Below are 10,997 nucleotides of genomic sequence, written 5' to 3'. Positions count from 1 at the left end.
ACTATTTGGTAACACATTCTGGGGGCAATATATACGCATTATTTTGAGTTCCTGCCGGCAAAACTACTTGATTTTTTCATGAATTTTAATTCTAGCATGATATCCATATCAATAATTATTTATATGATCTATTTTTATTTTTGGGAACTCAAATATGCATTGGGTTGAAGATTAATCTGAAGTTAAGACTCTTGAGGGATTAGAAAATATTCAATCAAATGTGACCAAATATGTCAAGGGCAGTTATGAGTTGTTAGAGATGTGATGTGCCATTTCCGTTAAGGAATGACTTGATTTGAAACTCTCTCATGAAAGCAAGCTCTTGTTGGTCGCACGCTTTATCTCTCTATATGAAGTTTGCAATGTTGTAGTTGGATAAGAGATTGGTATTGTAGTACCACCATGGACGAGTGGGAGATGTAAGACAGGCTATGTGCGTATGTCCAAGTTGGATAAAGACTCAAGTCTCCAAGTAAAGCAAAACTCTACTTGTTGAGATTGAGATAAGTATATCACTTTAGATACGTATATATCACTCTCTCCCTATAAGAAGGGAAGAGTAAAACCAACGTAGGTAATCACAAATATTCTCATTCTCACTCTCAATTCTCTGAATTCATTCTTGGCAAGCTCCTTAGGGTTTTATAGGCGTGAAAACAAAGCCACTATTCTAGTAATCGTGGCTACGACAACGAGAAGAGACGTATCTTCGATTGATTCCGATTCCGCTTCTGCTTCCGTTGCTGAGCTTATTGATTTGTTTCCACAAAAGGTATGTTTATTATTTTGTCTTCAGTACCTTTAGGATATTAGCCAACTCGGGAGCAATGATCGGGATATTCATGTGCCGTAAATATTTTTGCTTGATGAGGTTCTTCTTTACCCAAATTCACCCATAAAGTTTTTGTTGCTTACTATCTTCCATAAGTGCTTAAGTGTAGCTAGCTGCTTTGTTCACCGTACTGAGATCTCTAGTCCCTAGTCCTCCCTCTGCATAAGGATAACACATATCATCCCAGCTGATCAGTGCATAAGCCGTCATAAGATCGGGCCCTTTCCAGAGGAAATTCTTGCACAACCTGTTAAGATCCTCAATGGTCTTCATAGGCAACTTAAACGACGCAATCCAGTAGATGCTTAGGTTGTTGATAACAGCCTTGACCAATTGCAATATGCCGGCATAAGATAGTGATTTGCCCTTCCAACTCTGGATTCTTCTCTCCACTTTGTCATACAACAGTGAGTAGTCTGATGAGGACAGTCTTTTTGAAGTCAAAGGTAGTCCCAAATACTTCACTAGTAATTCTCCAACTGGAAATTGCAATGTATTATGAATTGCGTTGCAGAGTGCCTGATCCATTTCCGCAAAGTATACTTGGCTTTTGTTAACATTCACTTCAAGCCCCAAACATTGCTTGAATTTTGCCAAGTTTTGCTTTAAACATAAAGTTGTGTCCTCTTCCCCATGCATAAAAGCTAGTAAATCATCTGCAAATGACAGGTGAGTAATAATGGGATCATGACATCTATAATGTAACTTGTACCTTCCATCCTCCACACTTTGCATCATTAGATCAGTGAATAAATCCATTACTAGCACAAACAGGTAGGGTGACATGGGGTCTGCTTGCCTTATTCCTCTTGTACTTTTGAAATGCCCATTAGGTGATCCATTCAACATAATGGAATAGCTTGTTGTCCCCATACATTCCTTTACCCAACAAATAAACTTCTCTGGAACCCAATTCTCTGAAGTGCAAATAGGACAGCTTCCCATCTTACACAATCATATGCCTTCCTTAAGTCAATCTTAGTCATGCATCTAGGAGGCCCATTATCACTGTGGTAGTTATACACCAACTCATGTGAGAGGAGGATGTTATCTTGTATACTTCTTCCAGTAATAAAGGCAGACTGGTTATAATGAATGACTCTTGGCATAAAGTTCTTCATTCTGCTTGTAAGTATCTTGGTGATGCATTTGTAGATAACAGAGCAGCATGCAATAGGCATGTAATCACTGATTACTCCATGAACACTGATTAAAGAACTTTTGCACAAATAATTAATTAATATTTTTTATGTTATTTTATTTTGTGTTTTGAATTTCCCTACATCTCCTACCTTAGTTATTCTTTATTCATGATTCAACTGATTCGCAGCTTGAGATACATTTAATTCTTCTTTCGCAAGAACAATATTTGAGGAAACCTCTTTGGCTCGGATCTATCACCTGGAAAATTTCAGCCTATAACAACAATTGCAGAACGTACTCTGACAAATGTTGTCAAAGAGAGCTAGGAGATTATCGACTTGCTTCTAGTGGAACCAATTTTTGTTGTAGTTGTGGCCATCGTGTTGATCCTAATTAGGTGCTTGCACTTGCTGCAAAATTCTACACACATTTGCCCAAATTGAAGCGTTTACGCAAGTAATACATGTTTGCTAATAGATCAAAAGTAACTTATTTTCATGCCCTTCATTCTATTCTGGCAATCCCTTAGGAGCTACTTAAAAGTGATTTTGTGTTGGGTCTCCCTGTGCCAACTTATGGTCTGTGCGTCCAACTAGTTCTACACCATTTGAGGTTCAGTCCAGCTTTCCTACTAAAAGTCAATAGAGATAGGTTAGATGCATCTCAAAAACCCGTTAGGATGTGGAAATTCTCATCAAGAAAAAGCACCAAGGCAATCAATGGAAGATAGAAAGGTCTCAATTCAATTCAATCCAATAAATGGTTCAGCATATGCATTACCGGTGACACTGTCCAAGTTTAACTAGGCAGATTCGAGCATATAGTTTGTCTAAGACATCTTTGCCATGTATACTTACCAACTATATTTCATTAGCAATTACTCTAAAATGTTCTGAGAAATGTAGTGTCTCCTCTGATATTGGTGTAGTGATCAGAGAAACTAGCTTTGATTGAAAATAAATGAAGAACTAAAGATGAAGATAAAGATTGAATCAAAATGAAAATGGCTTTTGTTATTACTAAACAGTATCAATTATAATTTTCCTTTTCTCTTTCTCTCTCTCTCATTCTTCTTTTTCAGATTTGTGTAATGATTTTTGAATGAATCAATCTCTTCTTTTCCAGTCTTTTTATATTACTTTGAAAATAGTTTTGACCAATCAATACTTGCCGGGTGTCCATTCTCTTCTTCTTCGTTCTTTTTCCCGCCTTAAACCTGCAATGTACAAATTTACTTACCAATTATCGATATATCGCCATACTCGGGCAGGAATATCAGGGTGACGATATTTGCCCACAACAATTGGTTCCTATTTTTCATATATGAACTTGTTCAGATATCCTCATTATATTTATCAATAGCCTGGATGGCTGTATGTAATATCTCCTGATATTGGTTTAGTTGTAACAAAATCCATGCCAGCCAGAGGGATCTGTTTATGTGGATCGGTCTCTGTATGAGCTGTTAGTGCGATAATGAAGAATCTCACATTGTACAGCTTCTCCTCCAACCATATCTGTCTGGTTGCTTCAAATCCATCCATGATTGGCATCTGAAGGGAAAAAAAATTGAAAGAACACCTCATTGTAGCACAAGTTATAGTTTACCTGGCAATCCATGAAATTAAAATCATAAGGAAGCATATTTCTGTAACTGCTTCTTCCCCATTTTCACAACATTCAACAGTTGCATCTTGTTCCTTAAGGCTTGAGAGTTCTTGTGGCTATCTTGCATAAGATCCGAGTGACTTCAACAACCAAGACTTTCTTTCCAGCCAAAAGATTATTATACCTTTGAATACTACCAACAATCTCCTGAAGCATGATATGGTGCACTTCCTGAATCAAAGTTCATATAGTTTCGACCTGTAGAAGGACCGGGCCGGGTCACTAGCTTAGAAAGTTGTCCAATATTTTCGATTGTCGTGGCTCCCCCGAACATAGCCTTTTCTCGTCACGTATTCTTACTTCAAAATTTGTCTGGGCGTATATAACCAGACAACGCTACATCTCTGTATCATTTGTCTTTCTGAAACTTTCTAAAACCGAACACAACTCTGAAAATTGACCACTACTAAGCTGAGCAGCAGTGAAGTCAATAATGATGAGTACAAAACTTAAGTAGTCTTAGACTCTTAGTACTTATATTTCTGTGATAAGGCGACATCGAGTCCATTTCATCTGGGATATGATATTAATACACAAATCATTTCTCCCCAGACTAGTATCACGAGATGCGGAGTTACTCAAGTAGTCACTAGTCACTACCCAAATCAGACTTTCCAGAATAACTTAGATGAGCGAGGCACCTTATATATGTGTTTTATCCTCTCAAGATTATGAAAAAAATGTTCCAATTGACCCACAGTCGATACTTTTGCCCCCGCAGTTTCAAAAAATCTTTGTAATATTCTTCTTCTTTCACCTCTTTCAGTGAATAGTACAACGTGCAAACCTTCTGGCCTCGGACTCTGGTTCCTAATATTTAGCTCTAAATTTTGGCTTATCTCCATGGGAAATTGATGAACGAGTAATCTAGTGTTCTCTCCTTCAGCAGCTGAAGTACCAGAAGCAGTCTCACATGTAGAAAGGAAGATGATGAATCTAAAACAAGTTCCTCTTTCAGCAAAATCCTTATCTACTATTCAGACGCACCTGGTGCATGATTAAACCAAGTTATGAAACATGACACTTGAATGATCAATCTATATGAGACATGTCTAATAAATTGACCACTACCAACAGGGCAACAACTGAGATATTATGTCATTTCGTTCGGGTAATTCTAGAAAATCAGTAATTATGATAACATACACTAGCAAGTATTTAATATTTAATACAATGATCTTAGAATTTCTGTAGGTCTAGAGTACTTACTATGGATTGCACAGTACTCCCAAGTCCTAAGCCCGTTCTTCCATGTTCAAGTAAGAAATGGGGCTCAGCCCCTTGGTTTTAATCCGGATGAGTGTAAACCCCTTCATATCGGCCCATACCACATAACCTCCCTATTTATCAGCTCATATCACAAAACTCCCTCGCTTTTCCAATATCGCCGAAAATTCTAGTCCGATTTTTATTTCCTATTTTATTTTATTACCTTTTTTACCCTTCTTCCATATTTGGATCAGACCTCATTGCTTGAAGCTTCTCATCCAAATTAAAAACCTCCTTCTCCATTTCACTGACCTCTTCAGCCTCAACATCATTTTTCGCTTCCAACTTCTCAACAAATTTCGGCATCCAACTTCACAACAGAATCGTCATCACCACTTATGATCACTGTACTACGCGATTTGAACAAGCCAATTATAACACCAAGAAGAGAAGGCCAAGCATGAGGAGTAAGGAAAGGATGGAATGCTTAGGTGGAGTGATGTACAGAAGATGAAGTATACATGGAGAGTGGCCCAGGAGCTCATGAGAGTGACTTCTCTAGTATTTGGGAATTTTAAGAAAACTACTAAAGATACCAGCTTTGGTGGTTTTGAGATGTGTTGTGTTGAAGATGTAGTGTGCTGGAATGCTATGATTGATGGGTATGTGAAATATAGTGAAATGGAGCTAGCTAAGTTGGTTTTTGAGAGAATGGTGTGTAGAGATGTTGTGTCTTGGAATACTATGATTAATGGATATGCATTGGTTGGGAGTATTAAGGAAGCAAAGAGGTTGTTTGATGAGATGCCTGAAAGAAATGTGGTTTATTGGAATTCTATGTTGGCAGGGTATGTTAAATGTGGTGATGTTGAGGGGCACTTTGAGGTGTCTTACAACAAATGGCCTACACCGACTCCGGTGGAGACTGAAAGAGGTAACTATCATCCATACTTGACCTTTCTATTTCGCTTAAACACATATTGATTGATCAAGCTTGTGATGCTTATGAAATATTAGTGTATGACAGAGTTTGCCGAAGATATTCGTGGATTCTCTTAGAACAGGATATACTTGCTTAAAGTTAATTAGTAGTATATTTCTCTCCATTACGTGTTTGTTCTATGTAATTGTAAGAAACAACTTCTGCATGAAATGAAATTATGTATTAATCATGTTGATATGCATGGAGTCGGATGCAGTGGTCACAAAACAGGGCTTCAAGCATTACACGATGCAAGGCTATTATTGACATGAAGGAGAAGGAGCGTCCCAGTCTACCCAAAATTTCGTCATGAATGATGAAACCTTGCATGAACATGTGGAAATGGTTGGCGACACTTACTCGGTTCCGAATGTCAAGTTGTGTAACAAGGTGTTGGCAAGTGAAGACTTTGCTTTCTATCAAGAAGTGATTCCCGGTGTAATGTTTAGTATTGGAATCATAAATGAGGAGTTGGGTTCGGTTCAATTTCGCCACACTCCCCTTATTTTTCCTTGATGAAGATGCCCTTCCCATCGGGTCACATCCACACTAAACTTGCAGAGATTTCCCGATTTTCATGTGGAAATTTAAATTTACATAGTAGTTTGACATATGAAAATTTAATTTTACATAGTAGTTTGATATATGAAAATTTGAATTTACATAGTAGTTTGATATAAGAAAATTAGAATTTACATATGAAAATTTAAATTTACATAATAGATTTGTGAAACAAAACATGTCCGACGAAAAAAACATTTGTACTATGCAAACTTAAATTTACATAGTCACTAGAGCTATGAAAACTTAAATTTACATAGTAACTTGATCTATGAAAATTTAAATTTATTTAGAAGAGTGTGTTTACATGCAAGTATGCAACACAAATAAGAAACTATGCATGATAAATTGTTTTCACATAACATTTCTTTGAAATTGACCAATCTAATATCCGGACAAACGAACTCATGTAATTTTATACAACCTTGTTAAAATGTATTTTCACCTACAGAACTTATCTATGTAAATTTAAATTTACACAATAATTTGATCTATGAAAAGTTAAATTTTCATAGAGAAAACAGATCATAACCTATGCAAAATTATTTTTACACAATATATTTTTTGAAACAAAACAAACCCAACCGCTTTTACCAACCTAAAAGATAAAAAGCAGTTCCCATTACATCATTTACCAACAACACATTAAGCCAAATCAGCCTTTTTACATCCGAATTCTAACAATTGTAGTCATTACATCAAAGATCTAATAACAGATCTACCAAGAACCGATTAAACAAAAATCAACTCATTATTTCTTGCATTCTTCTTTTTAGATCCCATATTCATTGTTGAGATATGGTCCTCAAATCTAAGCCTTTTCTTAAAAAATCTGCTACAACCCCAAGCGTAGGTAATGCAGTAGCTCTAAAGGTCTTGTATGCGACTTATTCTCGGTTTTCCTTCCTTCGTTACAATGAGAGAAAACCAATTAATAACAAAGACTATCTATGCAAAGTTTAAAATAACATAAATAAATTAATAATGCTAAATTTAAAAGTCAGAGTAAAACTACTATGCACATTTAAGAATGCATAGTAAAACTACTATACAAATTTAAGAATACAGTAAAAATATCACCACATATTACACAAACATGAAAAAAACAGAGTAAAAACACTACGCAAATTTAAGAATATAGAGAAAAAACTACTACGAAAATATAAAAATGCATAGTAAAACTACTACATACACAAACATAAAAATTCATAATAAACCCAAACTTGAAATTGCAAAACTATGAAAACTATAAAATACAGAGTGAAATCACTAAACAAATGTAAATTCGTATTTACAAACTAACTCACATATGAAAATTCATTTTTTCAACAAATTTCTAAAAATAGGATTAAAAGTTGAAGATTCTCACCAGATTTGGTTTGTTTGCCGTAGTTTTTGGAGCAGCCATCTTCTTAATTTAATCTCCATCTCTTCTAGAACTTGAAAGTTTGATTTTTTGTTTGCAAAATTATTGTTTTCCCAAAGAAGTCGGAGATTTTCCAATGGATTATGGTTTAGATATGCTTTTTAAATAACCAAACTTTTTGTTTTGATTTTGGTAGTGTTTTATGACAAAGAAATTGATATTTCACATCTGAATAGCGAGATGTTTCTACACTAATTCAAAAATGAGAAATTTTTGGAACTGAAATAGAGAACAGAAGAAGGTGGACTGGTGTAGATGACGGGGGTATTCAGGTCATTATTAGTTTTATTTTCTTATTTCGAAAAACAGGGAGGTTTTGTGGATTAGTCCGCAAGCGAGGGTTTTTTAAGTAACTGAATCAAGTTGAGGGAGATTTATCCCAAAACCTGCATGTTCAAGGGATGTTCCTTTAACTTGAACAAAGTCCTCAAAGGCAGATTTTTGTTTCTCCCTTGAGATACCCTTTCCAGTGTCATCCACCTCAATTACAAACTCAACAGAGTTTTGATCAATTTTGATGTTGTTGAGCTTGAGCCCCATGTAGTGAACTCAAGTCACTGCAAGTTTCATTATTCTTGTAAAGGAACCGCGGTATATATTTCCACACACCGATATCCTACTATCCTTGAACAAGAACAGAATCTTTTGCTCTTCATTTCTGTACCACAAACAACTATATGCCTTTCTGATATAAACTTTATAGCAATGTCGAGTAAATTATAGCAATTTCCACGGTCGCCATTAACAAGGGAATGCTTAATCACAGATCTGTCACAAGGATCCACAACCAAAACGGATCGATGCCTTTATCCTTGGCAGCTGCGTAATACAAATTCACAGATTCCTCAAGGACTTGGGCCAAACTAAAATCTTGCTCTGAGTTGCATCTTCCCAGTTTCAATCTCACTAGTATCAAGAACAGAGTTTAGTACTCCTGCAATAGTCTTACCACCATATAATAGAAGGAGAATTATTATTCATGCACTGTATATTTTCTCGGATTGTCATCCATTAAATAAGAAACAACTAATTGGTAAATAGAAATATGATCTTTTGAAAATAAATTTTTTGGATGGAAAAAGTATGAGCACGCCAAGAAGGTTCTCATCTGCTGCAAATTCATATTATACTCTGAATTCGGAACAACCTCAGCAGTACAGACGGTAATCATACCATCCAAAGCTGCAAGGGAAGAACGTACATCGTGACTAGCTAGCACTCACAAAGGCTAAACTCTTGTTCATGCTTTTCCTTCCTGCCTCTCGTGTTGATTCCATTTGTTTTATCAGTGAAGGCGAAGAGATACATCTCTCTTCCGACAGTTCGAATAATCAAGTGTACGAAGGAAAAAATTGGTGCAACCAGAGATATAACCAATGCTGCTGTCTTCAGTGTCCCGCTTTTTTAAGACTTACCCCGACTTCCCCCCCAAGACTCACAGCAGGACCGAGTCAACTGGTGGTGTTGACCGTCATATGAAATGTCCTAAATACCCTTTCAGACCTAAAATTATCTAAATACCCTCTTGACTTCCTAACCACATACAAAACACACGGAAACTTTATTAGTAGTACCCCCACTGTATTTACAAAAATTAATAGTACCTCCTTGCCTTCCTAAGACCAAAGGAGGAGTTAGTGACATGTGTCCGCATCCTATCAACTCAATCTAACCGCTTAAACAAAAGGGGAGTAAGTGACACGTGTCTCCATCCTATCAATTCCACCCAAAAGAGGAGTTAGTGACACGTGTCCCCATCCTATCAAATTAATCCAATGGCATGAACAATTATTTGAATTTAATATTAGTTTTCACCACTTCTTGAGATGTGTAGTGGGGGGTACTACTAATAAAGTTTATATGTGTCTCGTATGTGGTTAGGACTTAGGAAGTCAATGGGGGTATTTAGGTAATTTTAGGTCTAAAAAAGTATTTATGACATTTCACATGACTCAAATTGTAAGATCACGGTCAACACCAATTGACTCGGCCCTGCTGTGAGTCTTAAGGAGAAGTCTAAATAGTGAAGAACTAGGGGACAAGTCATTTTAGCAAACTTGACAGGGGGTAAGTCTTAAAAACTGTAACTAAAGATACCTGCAAAACAAAATGAAAGATATGATTGCCAATAGAGCATTTCCCAATTGCTGCATCTCGCTCAAGTGGTGAATGTGATTGATTTCCTTACAGTTGGATACTTGGATCACTGGACGAAATGAACTTTCTTATGGTGGCCTCCCCTTCTTTGACACATAAGATGAAACCCACGCTGTGATTATAATTCAATTTCTAGGTGCAGTATATGCGTTGGAACTAAAGATTCACCCAGGAGTACAGCCAGCCCTCCCAAATCTTGTCGGTTTGAGAGCAGAGTTATTGTTGTGAACAAAATGTGAGAGTCGTATGTCTGGTTCACTCGTTGCTTTCATAGTTCTTTGTGCACTAAAGTTTAAGTATAGATTATTAAATCATAGATTATAGTTTAACTATATGATCTATGGGTTTGGGTATGTTGATATCTTATTTTGACACTTTATTTTGACATCCATAACTTACACAATGAACTAAGGACTGGTTTTTAGTAGAGAAGATATTCCTACCATGGATAGAATCTCCACAAAATATCAAGATATTTGAACATATCTAATCTTGTCAAAAGTTGTGTTTAAGTTCAATATTTATCTAACGATCCACAATTTTAACACTATTTTTAATAAAACTAGACATATCCAATTGAAACGAATTTTTGTGAAGATTCTATCCATAGTAGGAAAATCTTCTCTACAAAAAATCAGACATTAGTTCATTGTGGAAGTTGCAGATATTAAAATAAAGTGTCAAAATAAGATGTCAATATAACCTGACCCATGATCCATTTGCCAATAAAACAAAAATCATTCACCGCTGTAAGAGAAAGATATTAAACTTTGATCTGATAAAATTCAGTTCTTTTTATCCTGCATCTTCATCAGGGTTTTGCTTTTTCTTCCTAAGATACAATTGCCATATAAAATCGAAACATGCATTCCTAACACTAGGTGAGTGTGTGACACCAGTAGCTTGTTTATGAACAAGCTAGGTTAATCTCTATCCCCAATCTGTCCAGTAGGACGGATACTTGCACCGACTGAGAACTTGATCATGCTAGCTTGATTTAGATGTTATTTTCATTTGTA

The sequence above is a fragment of the Coptis chinensis genome, chromosome 5, assembly GCF_015680905.1.
Source record: "Coptis chinensis isolate HL-2020 chromosome 5, ASM1568090v1, whole genome shotgun sequence".
Taxonomy (NCBI): domain Eukaryota; kingdom Viridiplantae; phylum Streptophyta; class Magnoliopsida; order Ranunculales; family Ranunculaceae; genus Coptis; species Coptis chinensis.
Note: the sequence above shows the minus strand (reverse complement) of the source record.